Here is a 19,790-nt window from a genome sequence, read left to right on the forward strand (position 1 = left end):
TTGGCCATCTAATACAAGATATTGCAAGTGGTACTTAGTGCCTAGAAGCCTTATCTAGATTGCTATAGGATTTAGAGACCTTACTTTGAACATATATGAACTTGAGAGGCCAAAATAGTGAGTTTTTAGGGTACTTTGTATAGCAAGAAAATACTATTCCTAGAATATCTCGATTTGATTATGAATTGAATTCTAGTCCTCATCTCAAAGAGCTATTCATTAGCTTTGTTTTGAATCAAAAAATTTCTCATTTGGTTATTGTGATAAAAATATATAAGCATTTTTGTGAGAGGAAGTCTACTTGGACTAACTTTGATTGTGAGCAGAAATGGCTAGACATAAGGGAAAGACAAAGCCAATGATGATGTCCAGGAACAAATCAAGGAAGGACATGAAGCAATACTTGGTCCACATCATGATCAAGATAAATCACGAGAGTATGAGGCATATGTGACTCTAAATACCACACTTTGCAACCATAAAACTAAACATTCCATCAGACATAAGGAGCTTGTTTTCAAGTTAGACCAAGTGGTGAAGCAAATGGTTCATTCAAATATCCAAACCAAGGAAATAATGGAGAAAATAGCCTACTCTTCTAAGGACTCCTTGGAGAAATTTACCTCGTCTACTAAAGAATGTTTGGACAACCTACAACCTTAGTACCTAGATAACTATGTTTATGGTAGCACAAATAGTAGACAGAGAAATTAGAGATAAGCAATCATTTTAGCCTTCAAATCCTAACAACGTAGCATCATTGGAAAGAAGGATATAATACACTACTTATGAGATTGGGGAGACATATTATAGGGTTGATGAGCCAATCTTAAGCATTCATGCATCTAATCCTTGTCCAAGACCTAGAATCATCTACCTACTCCTCCAGGAATATTCCAAAGCAACTATCATGGGAGTGCTTTGAATCTTTTAGCTCCCATTGATAGTTATATGGACACGTATCCCCAAGCATGAAATGGATAGTAAGGCTTTTAGAAAGGGAGATCTATGATAATATAGGCATGTCTAAATGTAGTGGCCATTCATCTTCACCATCAAATTTGTAGGAGTGGACATCCAAATTATAGTCTTACTTTGATTTATAGGAGTGGACATCCAAATTAGAGTCTTAATTTGATATCTTCCCTAAGTCTTATGATCAAAAGTTCTATTTTGCTATGCTCACCTTGAGGGCTTTACTCATACATGATAAAGGTAGATTAAAAGAGGTAACTGGTAGGGTGATAGCTGGGAGGATTTTAAAGCAAAGATGACTCAAGTGTTTATATTGCCACATAGAGAAAGGGAAATCTACTAGGAGGTGGTATTGGCTAGATCAAAGAAGCCTATCTATTAAAGAGTACACCAACTAGTTCTTGAATCTTACCATGTATACAAAGAGTGCAAGAGTGAAGGGGAGAAGCCCAAGTGGGAGCACGAAAGCAAGTAGAACCACGAGAGCTGCAAGCTAGAGAGAGAGAGAGAGAGAGAGAGAGAGAGAGAGAGAGAGAGAGAGAGAGAGAGAGAGAGAGAGAGAGAGAGAGAGAGAGAGAGAGAGAGAGAGAGAGAGAGAGAGAGAGAGAGAGAGAGAGAGAGAGAGAGAGAGAGAGAGAGAGAGAGAGTCAAGATGTCAGAACCCCAACATTCACAATGTGTGACTAGCATTCCCTTATTCATTAGTCATTGAAAGAATATAGAATGAATGACAATGATGGTTGCTCGCCACTTGTAGTGTATAGGTATACGGATCCACTTGCAATGTACAAGTGTGCAAGTCCACCCCCACAGTGTACAAGTATGCAAGTATTGTAAGTGTAGTGAATACATGAGTGGTGTCGACACACACGTCTTTATCTCCAATAACCTCCCACTTAAGGCGAATGTTCCTCTTGTGAGGAGAAAATAAGAAGAAAGTGACAAAGTATAAATGTACATAAAGTACAAGAGGATGAGGGAAGACGTCATCTCACCCTACATCCATCATCTTCCTAAGGAAGGAAAAACATTCTGCTAAGAGGCTCTTAGTGACTAGATCTATAGGATTTTGGTTAGTTGAGATCTTGATAAGCTTAATGGACTTGTCCTCAATGACCTCTCTGATAAAGTAGTAATGCACCTCAATGTACTTTATCTTTGCATATGGAAGACTAGATTCTTGGTAGATTCTTGGCCAACTTAATAGCACTCACACAGAATCCAAATGCAATGTAGGCACCACATTGTCAGTATCGCATGGTAGGGGGACTTGCTTTAGTGCTATGCCAAACACACACCATTCACACAAGAGGAAGCTCACTCAAGAGAACAAGAAGATAGATGGTGGCCAAAACATTGTCTTGCTAGTTTTTTATGCTTATTTTTCACATAATATAATGTACACAAAGTAGAGATAATATACAATATAAAGGAAAGTGGCATACTAATTCAAATAGTGCATAATTGACTATACTAATCGATTGGCACTATAACTATGCCAACTATAGGTAGGTGCAATAGACTAATCATAATAAGTGATAAGATAGTGGCAATGTGAGGATCATAATGAACATTGATGTGCTAAGTGTAGACATGCATACCCATCTAGCGAGGTCGTTCATCATCAATGTCGGCATACATGTTGATCTTGCCATCTCAACACTCTCCCTCAAGCTCAATTGTATTTCTGCAACTTTGAGTTTTGAAGCTTCTTTGCATCCAATGCATTTGTGAAAATATCAACTATCTGATCATATATGCTCACATATACTAAGTCGCAACCTCTCCTGCAAGTATCTTCTCTCTCAAAAAGTGGTAATGCATCTCAATGTATTTTGTCTTAGCATGGAACACTAGGTTCCTAGCTAGTTGTATGTTGCTCATGTTATCATAATGAATGAGAATCGGACCATTTGCTTGCATATCTAAATCACCCAATAACATTTGTAGCCATACCACCTCAAATGTTGCCATAGCAGCACCTCAGTACTCTGTCTCTATACTCCATCAACAATCGTAGGTTGCTTTTTCTACTCCATGTAACTGATGCACTACTAAGGGAAAGTATGAATCCATTGGTAGATCTTCTATCAATACCAATCTCATTACCGACAACTTCGTGCAAATAAAGGCACACAAATGTGCTCAACATGGAAACATCTTTTATGATTTGACACTTTGCTTTTGTACTCTCTTGTAAAAAATCAAATATGAAGCAATGTAAAATGTGTAGTCCAAAAGAGACACACTATAAAATATTCCTAGGGAAAGGAAAGATCAATACCTTTTGTCTCATTTTCAAAAATAAAGGGTCTTTAGACCTTAGCCAAGATGTATGCAAATTCAAATTTATAATATCAAGAAAAGGAAGAGGCTTGTCAGGTGATTCGAGGAGGTGAGAGGTTGAGGTGGTTACACCCTCTCTCTTCCTTTATCTTCTCTTGTCACGGTTCATTTCCCTCTCTCCCATTGTGGCACAACTCTTATCTTTCTTGTTCTTGCTTTCCTCTCTTGTGCTTCATGCTCATTTTTAATGGGGAGTGAGGAAGAGGAAGAGAGTGAGGATGAAAGCATTGTTCAATTTCTTGTGTGCCTTCTTCTTGTGTGTTTTGGAGCAATGGTTATTGGTGAAGAAGAGGGCTTGCATGTTTTTGTGGCCAGCAAGTGTACTTGCATCCTCTACTTGGCAGGTTTGAGCTTCTCTTTGTGCCGTGGCAGGGTGCTGTTCACAATCCAATTTTCATCTCTATATCCAAACACCTATATATCCTTGCACGTCGCATAAAAGATTCCATATTTGAAATTGGACTTCACATACCTTAATATGCATCTAACAACATCCAAATCAGGCTAGCTAGGCATATGCACAAACTAATTGACAAGGCCAATATCATAACTCAAGTTTGGCATTGTGATAGTCATGTAAATTAGCTCTATTTTAATAGCAGCCTTGAAAGTTTTGAAGTGCTCAAATACATCACTCTTTTTCTTCATAAAATAAGCCCACAACTTTCTCAAACAATCATTAATAAATGTGACAAAATATTTATTGCCACCAAGAGAGAGGTTCTGTGTAGGCCCCCAAACATCTATATGCATAACATCAAGTATATTCTTGCTCACATCTCTATCATGCAAAAAAGGTTATCTTACCTACTTACCAAGTTGACATGCTTCATACACTTTATCAAACTCTATAAGTCTAAAAGGAAATAACCCTATAACTAACCCTTTGGATTGGATTAATTTCAACCTTTGCACATTTTCATATCCAATATGGGTGTGCCATATTTCAATGTCTACGACCAATCCTTTGCCTTTAGCATACATAGCAACATTCATAATAGGAGTTCTAGCATCTAACGTGAACATGTAGCCAGGTCTACTTTCTTTTGTGACCAACTTATACTTATCGTTAAAAACTCTTGCACAAAGTAGCCTTTTGCATTAAACCCTTGCTCTACCTTCTAACCAATAGACACTAAATTTTTTGTGATGGATGGCATATATAATACATCTAATAGATTCTTTGTTTGTACCATCATGCAAGGACAAGGGAACCTTTTCCATGTGTGAAATTGGGAGGCATGAATCATCACCCATCGCCACATAACCTAGATTTTGTAAATCTTGTAACAAACAAATGCTTATTTTTTCTTTGTTCTATTGTAAAGATGATGCATAGTTTCTTTGTTGCAATTTATCATTGTGGATATTACCCTTCTTAGAATAACAATGGGTTGCAATATGGCCTCTTTTACCACAATAATGACAAGAAATAGCAAAATTTCCAAAATCTCTATTATGCCATCCACCACCTCTTCCTCTAGAGCTCCCCCTACCTGTAAAGTTTCCATGACATCCCAAAACATGCATTTCACCGAACTCCTAAAGTTTCCATGACCTCCTAAAATTGATACAAAATAGCAGGCAAGTCTTCTACAACCTTTCACAACAAGTACAAAACTATACACCAAGCAACATTTTTCACTAAATTGCTCAATAGTACATGTAATCTATAACCTGTTTCCAAATCAAACTTGTGTTTGCTTTCTATAAATACCTCAAAGCTTACAAATTTGAAATCTATAACATATGCACTCACTTTTGAGATCAACATAGCCAAAATCGCAGTATACCTTGAAACTGTTGTCCGCAACCTTATGGGTCTAAAAGAGACTTGAAATGGCCTAACATGTCCAAAAAAGTAGTGGCAAGTCCCAAAGGTCTTATCTAAAGAATATATGGTACTCTGCTCCAATACCAAGTCTCATAACAATCTAATTTATTCACTCTACCTTGCTTTTGGCATCTCCACAAGCACTATCTATAAGAGAAAGAGTAGATCCTCTCTCAATGGTGCCGCTCTAATACTATATCAAAATCACGTAGTGGCGAGACTTGCTTGAGCTCCTACGCCAAACATACACCATACACACAAAAGGAAGCTCACTTAAGAGAACAAGAAGAGATATGGAGGCCAAAATGTCATCTTCCTGGTTTCCTCTTCTTCTTTCCCACATAATACAATATCTACAAAGTATAGATAAGATACAACATAAATAAAAGTGGTGTATTAAGTCAAATAATGCATAATTGACTATAGTAATCATAACTATACTAGTTGTAGGTAGGTGAAATAAACTAAATATAATAAGTAATATGAAAATGGCAATGTCAGAATCACAATGATCATCAATGTGCTAAGTGTAGATGTGTGGATCCATCTACTAAGATAGTTCATCATCAATCTCTACACATGTTGAGCTTGCCATTTCAGCACACATAAGTAATACCGAGGTCTTCCACCAAACGGTCTAACCAGAGAGCCTTCTTGTAAGACTTAGTGGTTGCAATGTACTCTACCTCTATAGTAGATAGGTTTATGCATTTCTACACCTTAGACGTCCAAGAAACAGTACCTCCAACAAAGTTGAAGGCATAGCCAGAGGTGGACTTCCTACTTTGTATGTCTAATATAATCATAATCAATGTACCCCATGACTCATGTATTTTGGCTACCATAATATATGCACATGGTACCTCATGATACCCTTCACGGCATCCCCAATGCCACTTGCAAGGTGTACCCATATATCATGTGCCAGGACTCCCATTTCAAATGCTACATCAAGAGGATAAGTGGCTATTATGGCGTATATCAATCTCTCAACTATGGATACATAAGGAATCTTGACCACCTCGGCCTTCTACTCATCAGATTGTGGACAATTGACTTGACTAACCTTCACATGAGAAGGTAAAGGACAACTAATAGGTTTAGCATCCTCCATATGAAATCATTCAAGGAACTTTTGGTTATACTCCTTGTGGGATAAGTAGAGGAGTCTCTTACAACGATTGTGTGTGATATGTAATCCCAAAATATGTGAGACCTATCCATGTCCTTCATCTCAAAGCTCTACTTGATCTAACTTCTCAAGGAACCAAGCTCATCACAAGCTCTTGTAACAATCAACATATCATCCACATAGAGTAACAAACTCATAAGATTTCCATCATGGGCCTTCTTCATGTATAAGCATCCACTTGTACATCTACTTTTCTAGAAAATTGCACTTTCCATTAGTACGGGGGATTCATTAGTAGTAATAAGAAGACGTCACCTCCGTGCAAGAAATATATGAAAATACCCATTATCTACCCCCTATTCATGGGACCTTACCTTATAAAATGTACCTTCCTTCCTTTAAATAACCCCCCTCCCTTACACTCACGTGGTACCATACGGTAAACCCTAGTGGACCCCCTAGGTCCATTAGGCAAAGTAATTAGATCTCACCTATGATTTTTCAACAATGAGTCATACTTTGGCTACATGGCTCTCTCCCAAGAGTGACTATCACCCCTGCACATGGCCTCACTATCAATAAGAGGCTCACCAACATTTGTCACATAATATAGTCCATGGAGGGCTCAAACCCCTTAAGAGAATATCTATCTCTAGTAAAAATTCTCAAAGTAGGATGTGGGGCCTATACATCCTATCTAGCATCATAGTCATGGGATACTTGAGCATCCATTGTTTGCATTTTATCTAGCTAACTATATAAGAGTAGAAGCCTCCCCTTGAAATATTACCCTGCACACCTCAACTACCTGCTCAAGTTATTTATGCATTTTTTAAATGGAAAAAAATATGGTAGTTGTTGATAACGTTCCACGTCTGCAGATCCCATAATGGTATTCCATCTCACCTACAGCTCCATAACCAAGAAAGATGCATTTCATTGACTTAGGATCTAGCTTATTACACTTATTCTTGGAAATATAACAGAAAACTACAAATGATCATATGATGGAGGTTTTCCAAACCATACCTTCTTTGCAACTTGATCACCAATATTAGTGCACGGGGATCTATTAATCAAATGTACAATAGCTGACTCAACGTAGAAGTATTGCATGAGCCTACCTAGCTAAGCATACTATAGAATCTCTCTTGAATTGTACTATTTATGCACTAAACCATATCATTTTAGAATGGGGTCCACGGGGTGGTAAACTAATGCTCAATGCTCTTCCATCTTAAAACTACTCAAAGGCTTTTGATACGTACTTGCCTCCATTGTCAGGTTGTAGGCATTTCAACCTATACCTCGACTAGTTCTCAATAAGAGCAAGCCAATTTTGAATTGTAACAAATACTTCAAATTTTTTATTTGTGGGATATGCACAAACCTTATGTGAATAATCATCAATGAATGTAACAAAATACTTCATGCCACTTAATGACTGACATGTCCACAAACTAGAATGAATTAGAGCTAGAGGCTCGCCAATGTATATAATGCCACACTACTTTTACAAATTGAGATCTACCTACCATAAAAACAATAATCATATGAATCAGTTGTCAAGGAGAAAAAGCTATTGCAAATGGGTAAGCATTTTCATTTCCTTTAATGACATATACCCAAGGCGACAATGCCATAATAATACATGTGATACTATAGCCATTGCCAAAACACAATCAATAGATCTAGATATAAGTAAGGGGTAGAGAGTGCTAGCCTTGGCACCTCATACAATTACAAGATTTCCATGAGTAATCTTCTATAAGGAATCACCAAAAGATACACACATGTATCATCCAACTATCTAGCAAAGAGTAGGCTTTTGGTGAAAAAGCAAGACAATATGCCTCATTGCAACAAGTATTGTGGTGAGAGGCATTAAGAAGAGAATTACCCAAAGTAGGATGATAGCAAGATTAATGATGAAGGTAAACAAGTCTTGAATGACCCCATGACTTCATCTAGAAATCTATTTGAAGTAGAAATGAAAAGGTAAGAGAGTAGTGTTAAATTAAAGTGCCTACCTCATAGGGTGACTTTTTAGGCCGATCCCATGATTGGTGTTATCACACGAGAGTGTAAATATAGCAATAAAAGGAGCATGATTTAGAGGAAGAGAGTCCACAATCAAAAGGAGTTGGAAAGGATAAGTCCAAAGATGTTGATCCTAATGTAGAATTACTTGAATTGGACTCACCTCAACACTCTTCTGATCATTCATTACTGCTTGTATCCTTGGCAAATCCCAAAATTCAAGTGGGGGTAGCCCCATTCCCTAAAAGAATAGTACCTCCAAGGGGGGAAAGCAAAGAGCAAGTAAAAATGGTGAATCTGACCTATGATATTTGAAAAGCACTAGAGGAAGTACACTTAATAATTAACCTTCAACAATTTCTCAAAATACCACCTACATATCAAAGAAAGCTCTATCATAAATTAGTTTGGTATAGAAGAAACATCTATGTGGTTGTGGATAGACTTAGTAAGATAGCCCAATTTATTCGCATGAAGACATAGTTCACTACATCATAGGTTGCTAGTCAATTCATGTAGCATATCTTCAAGCTACAAGGATTACTATACGTGATTGTGCATAATAGGGTTACAATGTCCTTGAGTAACATTTGCTAGATTCGGCTCCATGGATACTAAGTTGGATCCTTCTACATCCAATCATTTGTAGATTGATGGCAAAAAAAAAGGGCTAATAAGTGGTTAGAGACCTACCTTCACTATTTCCAGCATGATGTGCAACATCTGTGGGATTCTTGGTTACACTTGGCTAAGTTTTCTTATAACAACTCTACCCATGCTAGTATCGAAGTTTCTCCCTTTGAGGCCTTGTATGGCTATACAGTGTCCCTTCCCATAGTTCTTTTCTGAAGACATCCCTCCCATAGTAGAAATTGAATAGAAAACCAGGGACAAATTGCACAAAATCTATGTGTATATCCTCGCCATTGATCTCAAAACAAGAAAGAACCACAAATCTCGCTTTTAACAATGAGCATCTTCATCATCTTCGTTAGACATGTCCATCTCAATTGCACAAAAGCAAAGAGGAAAGGGAAAGATAAATTTTTTCATAGAGGAGAGCAGAGAGAGAAAGGTTGGCACCATAAAGGAAGAATGTGTGTGTCTTGAAAGAAAGGGGAGAAAGAGGTACATAATCAATTATGCACTCCACCCCACCTTTTCCCAAAAGACACACAATAATTTAATTATTTTATTATTTCTTTGAAACTTTTTGATACATTTTCATTTTTAGAGCTTACATTTTAATTATTTCTAACTTTTAGAAGTGTATGCATGTGCACTCTTATTTATCATGGATGTGGATATAGCCTCCTCATGTGTAAGGGTGTATTTTAGTGATTTTAAAACAATTGATTATTATTTTCTTTGCAAAAAAATGGATATGTGATGTATGCATGAATATTTTTGTGCACTATTTTTGTGTTTATTTGGGTGTCATCATTTTCTATGAGAAGTTAAACCCTCATGGGAAAGAGAAATTAGAGAGGATGCCTGTCCTTCTTCAACAATGCAAAGTGAATCTTAGGAAATCCCAAGAGTAGATGACCATGTATGTTGATGAGAAGAGGCACCCTATAGAGTTCCAAAAAGAAGAGTTGGTGCTGTTGAAAGTTCCCAAATCTCACTACTCTACCTTGAAAGATAGTTTTGAAAGCAAACTTGCTCATAGATTTTTTGGACCATATAGGATATTAAACCACATATGAGACTTTGCATATACACTAGAACTACCCTCTTTCATAAAGATTCATAATGTGTTTCATGTCAATCAACTCAAACCATAATATACCCTCTTTCATTAATATTCATATTCATGTGAATCAGTTCAAACCATCATATGCCACCCAAGTGGACAGTGTAGATAAGCTACCTCCCATTGATGAAGAAGGTCTCGTACAGTACATCCCTAAGAAGATCATATTACAACACGAGAAGAAGTTTCACTCTAGATCTATCGTTGAGTACATCACTAAGTGGAGAGTTTTACTACTTGAGGAAGATTATTAGAGGCCTAATTCCATTTTGGATGAGTTTTAAAATTTGTGAGATGCATTGGTAGTTGAAGTATAGCTCCAGATAGGCCAGTTTTAGTGCAAACAAGACCTAGACAATAGTCTATTTTAGAACAATTCTTATTATACCAATCCTTAGCAAAGTGCCACCCTACATAACCCTAACATACTCTTTGAGATCTACATTTTGGTATGTGGCATGCCATGTTGTAACGTGCCTACTCCTCAAATTGCGGGACATGTCTTAGCAGTCCATCGTGAGATATATATCTAGAAGATGCCGCCTGGCACTCCCAAGGAATGACACAGGGTTTGCCAACTAGGGTCTCTTGAGTCTACCTCACAATGGAGGTATCTGGCCGTTCCCACTAGGATCAACCTGAAGTCTGGTTCCTCATAGTCGGCTCTTCCTAACAGCCTTCTAGCCTCGGTCTACAACTGCTCCACTTTGCGCAGATACAATTGGGGACCAAAGTAGACTCATACCGCACTTTGTTCAAAGAGAATGGGAAACAAGAGGGATGCATCACTCGACCTCTCTGCCCGTAGGGCATAGTCCCATTCCGGTCCCCTAAAACGGTATGAATCAGGGTTCTAGCCAACATTGTCTAAGGTCATCGTCCGACTTTTCCTAACATTTCTCGTTAACATTTCCTTTTAGGAAAGCTCTCGGCTAACCGAGACCACCCTTTCGTAGGATAGACCCATCGGGGTCACTTCCACCACGCTTTCCTCGGGGGTTGTTTTAGTTATCTAATTACCTACAGCACATTATGTTTGACATATAAAAACAGCTTCATTAATTAACCCATTAACACAAGTTCCTTTACATAATTTAGGGCACGAACACAAAGACAAGATAAAAAAAGGATCAAACAATTCCTTAACTTAATCTTCATGTTAATGTTTGTCTCCCGCCCATACAGGAGAATTAAGTGTCCCTTTTTGCCTCCGCCGAAAGGATTATTTCTGCCTCTGTAGAAATAATCCTTCTATATTGCAAAAATAAAAACCCAAATGTTTATCCTACCAAGGTTCAGCCTTGTAACTAGTATCAAGGCCTTGATATCCCATCTCGAGTCACGTAGAACACTTGTGTAGGGTCTGGAGGCATTGGGATTTATGGCCAGAGTTCCCCCCTAGCACCCAAGCGTCCTCCTACGCGAAGTAATTTCCAAGGAGAGACCTCTCACAGTGGGTTCGGTCCACATTCTCGGCGCGGATTCATAACCCTCTTGGTTAGGGTTTGGCGGTTCGTGGGGTGTAGCTAGCACCATCCTTCTGTAATTATCCCTTTAGGAAATCATCCACAGCTGAAGCAACCAGCCTAATAACATTTACTAAGGAAAACATCCCTTTTGTTCCCATGGAAATTTATCCTTACAGTTCCTGTCATGAAAATATCAATCACAAACAACTTGGATTAGCATCCAAAACCACATCAAGCAATCACCTTGCTTATGATCCACCTATCCTAGTAAGATTCTCTCCTCTTACCAACACAACTAGTCGATTTTCACTTAGAGATACCCTTTTTCAAACAACCAAGCATAACTTGGGTCAACAATCCATTTAGAATTAGGTCACTAGCTTCTATTAAGCTAGGAACGTATCCATTTGCGATAGTCTATAGCAAGATCGATAAAACAATTTGCAAGCAATTATACTTGACCTCTTAACTTCTTTTGAAGCTCTCTTCCCCTTGGGCGTTCCTTGTGGTAAATTAGTCCTAACTCAAAGCATTGATTGGTCAACCAAGGCAACAGACAAGCCTTATTCGCAACCCATCCAAGAGCCTTTTATTCTTCCAGTTCTTTACTCATCTCTCTGTAACCAAGTAAAGTTAACACACTTGGCAAGACAAGACTTTTCACCTAGGCCTTCAGGATATAGTCTGGATGCATGCGTGCCTTCCATCTCTCTTAGTGCGGTACTATGCAGAATTTTCTTGTTAGACTCAACACTCTTCCACAGGGAGCACTTAAAGCATTAACACATTCCTTGAGATATGCATTCCCCCCTTTTCATATCATGTAGGGTTCTAAGGATATCATGACCCCTATTCTATGTATGAATTCTAAAAGCCATATTTTATTTAACTTCCTGACATAAATCTACATAATGAATTTTACCTATATCATTCCTATGTTTTTCTATGATATTGCGAACAAGATCCAAGTTTGATGGCAAAAATTAAGCCTTTAGCGAACCTCTTTGTAATAGGATGCATTACAATGCAACCTCCAACGCGACCCTATCTTTTCTTGCTTTTCAATATATGCGATGTGGCTTAAATATAGTTTCATCATGCCACTCTATACATGACAATGCATGAAAATTTCAACATGGAACCTATTATTACCCTTTGTTAATTTTCATGCAACTAAACCTCTAAGATGAAAGCTACTATTTCATGTAACAAAACCCAACTTCCATTCATCATTCCTTGTGAGTTAAACCTATTATTTTATGTGTGCAAATAACCATGCAAAATCTATCATTTTATGCGTGCAAGATCCTATCTTTTCTATTCGCATACACGTACCATATAAAGGTCATTCATCATAGTCCTAGTTTTCCTTTCAATGCAAAGAGCTTATCGTGTAAATCCTACTTTTACCTTCTTACAATAACCTTTCCCAAGATTTTTTTTTTTATCAATGACTAGTATTCTATCATAATCTTATAAAAGATCCTGGTTTAGTGCCATGGGACTGGGGTGTTAATTCCTGCTTGAGCTTTTGTCGGCTCTCGTATCTCCCGCATCTCTCATGACTCTCAAGCTTCTTCTCTTCATGATGAGATCTTTCGCGGCTTTGGGAAGGTGATCAAGAGATTATGAACCTTCTTCTTCACTCCTTCCTTCTCTCCCTCTCACTCTTCTTCTTCTTCTCCTCACTCTTCCTCTTCTTCTCCTTCTCTCTCTCCCTCTTCTTCTTCTTCTTCTTCTCCTCTCTCTCCCTCTTCTTCTCCTCCTTTCTCCTTTCTCCTCTCTCTCCCTCTTCTTCTCCTTCTTTCTGTCCCTTCCTCTTCTTCTTCTTCTTCTTCTTCTTCTTCTTCTTCTTCTTCTTCTTCTTCTCCTCTTCTCCTTCTCTCTCTCTCCCTCTTCTTCTTCTTTTCTTCTCTTCTTTTCTTCTCCTCTTCTCCTTTCTCTCTCTCCCTCTTCTTCTTCTTCTCTTCTTCTCCTTCTCTCCCTTCCTCTTCTTCTTCTTCTTCTCCTCTATCTCCCTTCTTCTTCTTCTTCTTCTTCTTCTTCTTCTTCTTCTTCTTCTTCTTCTTCTTCTCCTTCTTCTCCTTCTTCTCCTTCTTCTCCTTCTTCTCCTTCTTCTCCTTCTTCTCCTTCTTCTTCTTCTTCTCTTCTTCTTCTCTTCTCTGAGCATGGGGGGGGAGGGGGGGTTTTTCTGATCACGGCCAGGAGGCGGCGCCTGTTGAGGATGATGAGGGGGGCTGCTGCCATCGAGCCAAAGAGGGGGTGAGATGATCAGGCCATAGGGGGGAGGGCGGTGCCTAGCGACACGGAGGGGGGAGTTGGGGGGGAAGACGGCGCCTCCCGCCATTTGGGGGGCTGCATGCCCCCCCTTCTCTATCTCTTACTCTCTCTCTCTCTCTCTCTCTCGTGGACAGAGCACACCATTGTACCTATCCACAAGTCAGGGGATCCTATGGATCCTAACACATATAGGACCATCATGATTGGGCCAGTTTTGTCCAAACTTTATGGCACGGTGATGGAGGAGGAGCTCAGCATGCTGGCAGAGAGAGAGTGCATGCGCACACCCGGACAGGCAGGGCATTTTCTACCATAGACCACATCTTCACTCTCCATTGTCTGATCGACCAGACACGAGTGAAGAAACAGAGATTGTACTATTGCTTTGTGGATTTCCGCAAAGCCTTTGACACGGTTCCGAGAGAGAGGCTTTTCAGACGCCTACTTGATCTGGGGGTGGATGATGACATGATGTGGGGTATTTATGCACTATATGAGTGGGTTACTGGTAGAGTCAGATGTCCGGGAGGTATATCAGATCCCCTTGTGAGCACCATTGGTGTGAAGCAAGGATGCCCACTCTCACCGACTCTATTTGGGCTATACATTGATGAGATAGCAAAGTTTATTCAACAGCGAGCCGGTGGAGGTATAGATCTCAGTGGAGCCACGGTTCATATCTTACTATATGCAGATGACATTGTGTTGGTCTCAGACTCAGCTCAGGGATTACGGCAGCATTTATTAGCATTGGATGATTTTTGCATACAGAGAGGCATGACAGTGAACCTTGGTAAAACCAAGGTTATTATATTCCATACATCAGCTCAAATATGCAGACAGAGTATTTTCATGGCAGCAGGAGGGAGTATTTGAGGTCACTGGATCATATGTATATTTGGGAGTCACCTTTACAGCAGCTTCAGGGACTTTCTCGATGACATAGGCAGCTCGTGACCACCTCACTAGAGGATACTCAGCATTGGGTCTTATGGAGTGACAGTGTCATCAGGCACATTTCCAGGAGCCCCGCACCAAGGGGTGGCTCTTTGATACTCTAGTCACTCCAACACTGATGTATGGAGCAGCTATATGGGGGCCGGGCCTTGCCGATTATGTATGGACATTGATGGAGAGACCTCAGGTGATCATGATATCTAGATTGATTCGCAGCAAGGCCTCAGTCCCACATGACATTGTGCAAGCAGAGCTTGCCACACCGCCCATACTAGTCGAGGCATTATTTTAGATAGTCTGCTTCCTACACAGATTTCAGGATATGGACAGAGATCGCATTGCATATAGAGCATATATGGCATCTCAGGAGATGGCTCGAGCGGGGGATACCACATCATGGTATGCACAGACTAGAGCTTGGTTTGACAGACATGGGCTGGACATTGATAGACTCCCACCTCTTCTATATGATACTCAGGCTCCCACTTACATCCTCTCTCTCTCTGAGAGGAACAGAGTCATCAGACAGGAGATATGGCATATTTATATACAGAGGACATGGGTCAGCCCTGCACAGCCACTGCCATCGAAGATGGCACATTATTATACACAGTTCTTGAGGATATCAGAGCAGGGATTCATAGAGATTCCGAGATATATGTAGATCTATATACCACATCTGAGAGTTCTTATTGGACAGCTTAGGGTATCATCACATCAGCTTATGATTGAGAGTGGCAGAGCCAGTGGCATCCCGCGGGAGGAGAGGATATGCCCCCTTTGTAGATCAGAGGTGGAGAGTGAGGAGCATTTTGTTCTCAGATGCCCGGCATACTCAGAGTTGAGATCTAGATACACATTGAGCAGCTCACTTCAGGGATGTATGACTGATATGGATTAGAGATCATTTGGCCGTTTTCTGGGAGAGGCATGACACATCAGAGAGCAGAGCACATAGCGGGTCCCAGTCAGAGAGGGGCCCACCCAGACGACTATTACACAGTTCTTTCAGAGAGACAGAGTGAGAGCTACTGTACCAGCCTCCAGCTAGACCTCCGGGCTCACACTACAGCAGGCTGAGGACCACCATACCCGACGCCGCACGAGGATCCGTGGGTTTCGGATCCCACAGCCACACCGACAGGAGATCCGGAGGATTCTTGATCTACATCGATAGCAGACTGAGATCCGACGACACTCGACACATTGGATCTCAGATCTCCAGTTTGCTCTTTCTCCACCGCCGATGTACCACATCCTGCATCCAGAAGGGATCACCTGCTATTAGCGACTTCGACGACTGCTACTACATCCCAGGATAGTATATCTCCCTGCATCTGTTACATATACACATCGCACCACTTTATCACAGCCGACAATTGTTCCCCTATCACAGCCGACATTTGTTCCCCTTTTGTAGCCATTATCTGGAGTACCAGAGCTACATACGCACATACACATACACGACACTTATCACACTCACAGCACCGTATTTTCAGTTTCCAGTTTTTAGCTTTTCATTCAGCACTTTTATTTTGGATAGCTGGACCTCATCAGTTGTATCACAGTTTGTCTCATAGGCCAGTTTTGGTCTTTAGAAGACGTTAATATAACTTTCTTTCTTTCTTTCTTCTCTCTCTCTCTCTCTCCCCCCGCCATGCACACAGCAGGGGGAGAGAGAGGGAGAGTTAAAAAAAATTTAAACAATAAAAATTTTGAGGGGGGGGGGTTCTCAAGGGGGAGGCATGGGGGAAAGCACGAGGGTCACAAGGGGGGGAGATATTACATCCTCTCCCCCTTAGAGGAATAGAGATGTCCTCATCTCGAGAGAAACTGGGGAAGACAAGCACTAATGGGGCTTATGACCTGTGGGTTAAGACCCACCATGCATCCGCTGCACTACTCTTAATGTTTCAAGTAGTGCACTCATTTTATTCGAATTAACCATAGGTACAAGAGTAGGATTTATTCTCAATTGCGCTACATGTCGACTAAGCTTCTAGGAATTTTAGTCCTCCTAATAAGGTTTAGTGGGCTCTAGATCTTTGTCTTCATCCGATCCGTCTATATGTCCATAGACTACACCTGTGTAGCTTCGCTTTCTTGGAGGCTCAATGTCTTCTGGACTTAGATCAGGGCAGTCTACTTGGATGTGTCCTAGCTCATTACAATGGAAGCATTGACAATAGGGAAATCTCCTACGAATGTGCCCTATCTCTCCGCACTATCTTGATCTCCATAGTCATCTTTGCTACAATTGCTTGATTTAAGTTCTTGGACAATTGGATTCGCTCGGAGTAATGCGTCTTGCAAGTCCATTGGGCGCATTGATTCCAATCGAGTGTTTATGGGTGGATTCAACCTGACACAAAATTTTGACACCTGTTGTGTCACATCCATTGGGGGTGCATACTTTAGGAGTGAAACGAACTTCAAATAATATGCTTCAAGGGATAATCCTAGCTGCTTCAAGTCATAGAATTCATTCATCTTTTGTGTGCGGTAGGCAGGTGGTAGATACCTCCCTCGCACAGCTTCCTTAAGCTTATCCCAAGTGACTGTCCCCTTCGAGATCACTTGGTCTTTGCACCACTGTTTCCACCAAAGTCTCGCTTCACCTGTAAACTTAAGTTTGGCAAGCATGGCTTGGTTAGCAGGTGCAGTTCCTGCTACCTCAAAATAGCCCTCCATAAACTCAATCCAGATCTCGGCGTCGGCTTGAACAGTCCTTCCCTTGCCAAACTCGGGTGGCTTAATTTGTTTGAGAAGGAACTTCTTCTCTTGAACCACAACTGGACTTAGTGCAGGAGTCAGACTTGGAACCTGCGCTTGGGGTTGCGTCTAGACAATAAGATTCTTTATGTTAACATCTTATCAAACATTCCCCATATTACATTAATACGACTAGCACAGCTTTTAGCCAAGTGATTTAATCACTTAACACCTTAGCTAACATTTACCTTGGGGGGGGGCACTCATTAATATATGTATATATAACGTGAGTTCAAGATAAGGGATTTTTAAAATACTATTTTTATATATTTTTTACATACAAAAGGGTGTCATATAAAGGGGTTACTTATAGATTGAATAGAAAAGGGTTGTGTTTTATTCACGAAAAATTTATAGATTAGGATATTTATAAATAGGCCATGAACGCACGTTATATCGAGGATATATATATAGTGAACCCCTCGAGACATTTACGATCAAGATAGAAAATTGTAAAAAGTCTTATTCATTCATGAGGGCATAACCCTTTGAGTACATTTATTTTGGATAAGTAGGACAAGCTGATTGATACATCAGTTTGAGGAAAATAGGATTGTGTTACAATCGACTACAGGAACGGAATAATAATATGGAGTGGGATCATGGATTTTTAGGAAACGGTAAGTCATAGGAAGCTTGGGGTATCCCTTCCTTTGATACCCGTTCTTCTCATAGCGCCCTAACACTTTGATTCTGTCCGGCAGAGATCACCTGGGTCACTTCTTCATAGACATACTTGTTCTGCTTGACTTGCCGACCACTAACGTGCAAAGTTGTGTTTACGAGTAAAACGGTATGAATCAAGGTTCTAATCAACATTTTCTAAGGTCATCGTTTGACTTTTCCTAACATTTCTCGTTAACATTTCCTTTTAGGAAAGCTCTTGGCTAACTGAGACCACCCTTCCATAGGATAGACCCATCGGGGTCACATCCACCACGCTTTCCTCGGGGGTTGTTTTAGTTATCTAATTACCTACAGCACATTATGTTTGACATATAAAAATAGCTTCATTAATTAACCCGTTAATCACAAGTTCCTTTACGTAATTTAGGGCACGGACACAAAGACAATATAAAATAAGGATCAAACAGTTCCTTAACTTAATCTTCATGTTAATGTTTGTCTCCTGTGCCCATACAAGAGAATTAAGTGACCCTTTCTGCCTCCGTAGAAATAATCCTTCAGTATCCCGAAAATAAAAACCCGAAGGTTTATCCTACCAAGATTCTGCCTTGTAACTAGTACCAAGGCCTCAAGATCCCATCTCCAGTCACGTAGAACACTTGCGTAGGGTCCGGAGGCATTGAGATTTACGGCCAGAGTGCCCCAAGACCTCTCGTGGCAGGTTCGGTCCACATTCCTGACGCGGACTCATAACCCCCTTGGTTAGGGTTTGGTGGTTCGCAGGGGGTAGCTACTACCATTCTTCCTTAATTATCCCTTTAGGAAATCATCCACAGCTAAAGCAACCATCCTAATAACATTTACTAGGGAAAACGTCCCTTTTGTTCCCATGGAAATTTATCCTTACAGTTCTGCCATGAAAATATCAATCACAAAAAACTTGGATTAGCATCCAAAACCACATCAAGCAATCACCTTGCTTATGATCCACCTATCCTTAGTAAGATTCTCTCCTCTTACCAACATAACCAGTCGATTTTCACTTGGAGATACCCTTTTCAAACAACCAAGCATAACTTGGGTCAACAATCCATTTAGAGTTAGGTCACCAGCTTTATTAAGCTAGGAACGTATCCATTTGCGATAGTCTACAGCAAGATCGATAAAACAATTCGCAAGCAATTATACTTGACCTCTTAACTTCTTTTGAAGCTCTCTTCCCCTTGGGCATTCCTTGTGGTAACTTAGTCCTAACTCAAAGCATTGACTGGTCAACCAAGGCAACGGACAAGCCTTATTTGCAACCCATCCAAGAGCCTTTTATTCTTCCAGTTCTTTACTCATCTCTCTCTAACCAAGTAAAGTTAACACACTTGGCAACGCAAGACTTTTCACCTAGGCCTTCAGGATATAGTCTGGATGCATGCGTGCCTTCCATCTCTCTTAGTGCGGTACTATGCAGAATTTTCTTGTTAGACTCAACACTCTTCCACAGGGAGCACTTAAAGCATTAACACATTCCTTGAGATATGCATTCCCCCCTTTTCATATCGTGTAGGGTCCTAAGGGTATCATGACCCCTATTCTATGTATGAATTCTAA

The sequence above is a fragment of the Lygodium microphyllum genome, chromosome 23 (genome assembly GCF_053477565.2).
Source record: "Lygodium microphyllum isolate KBCC chromosome 23, Lygodium_microphyllum_v1.1.10, whole genome shotgun sequence".
NCBI lineage: Eukaryota > Viridiplantae > Streptophyta > Polypodiopsida > Schizaeales > Lygodiaceae > Lygodium > Lygodium microphyllum.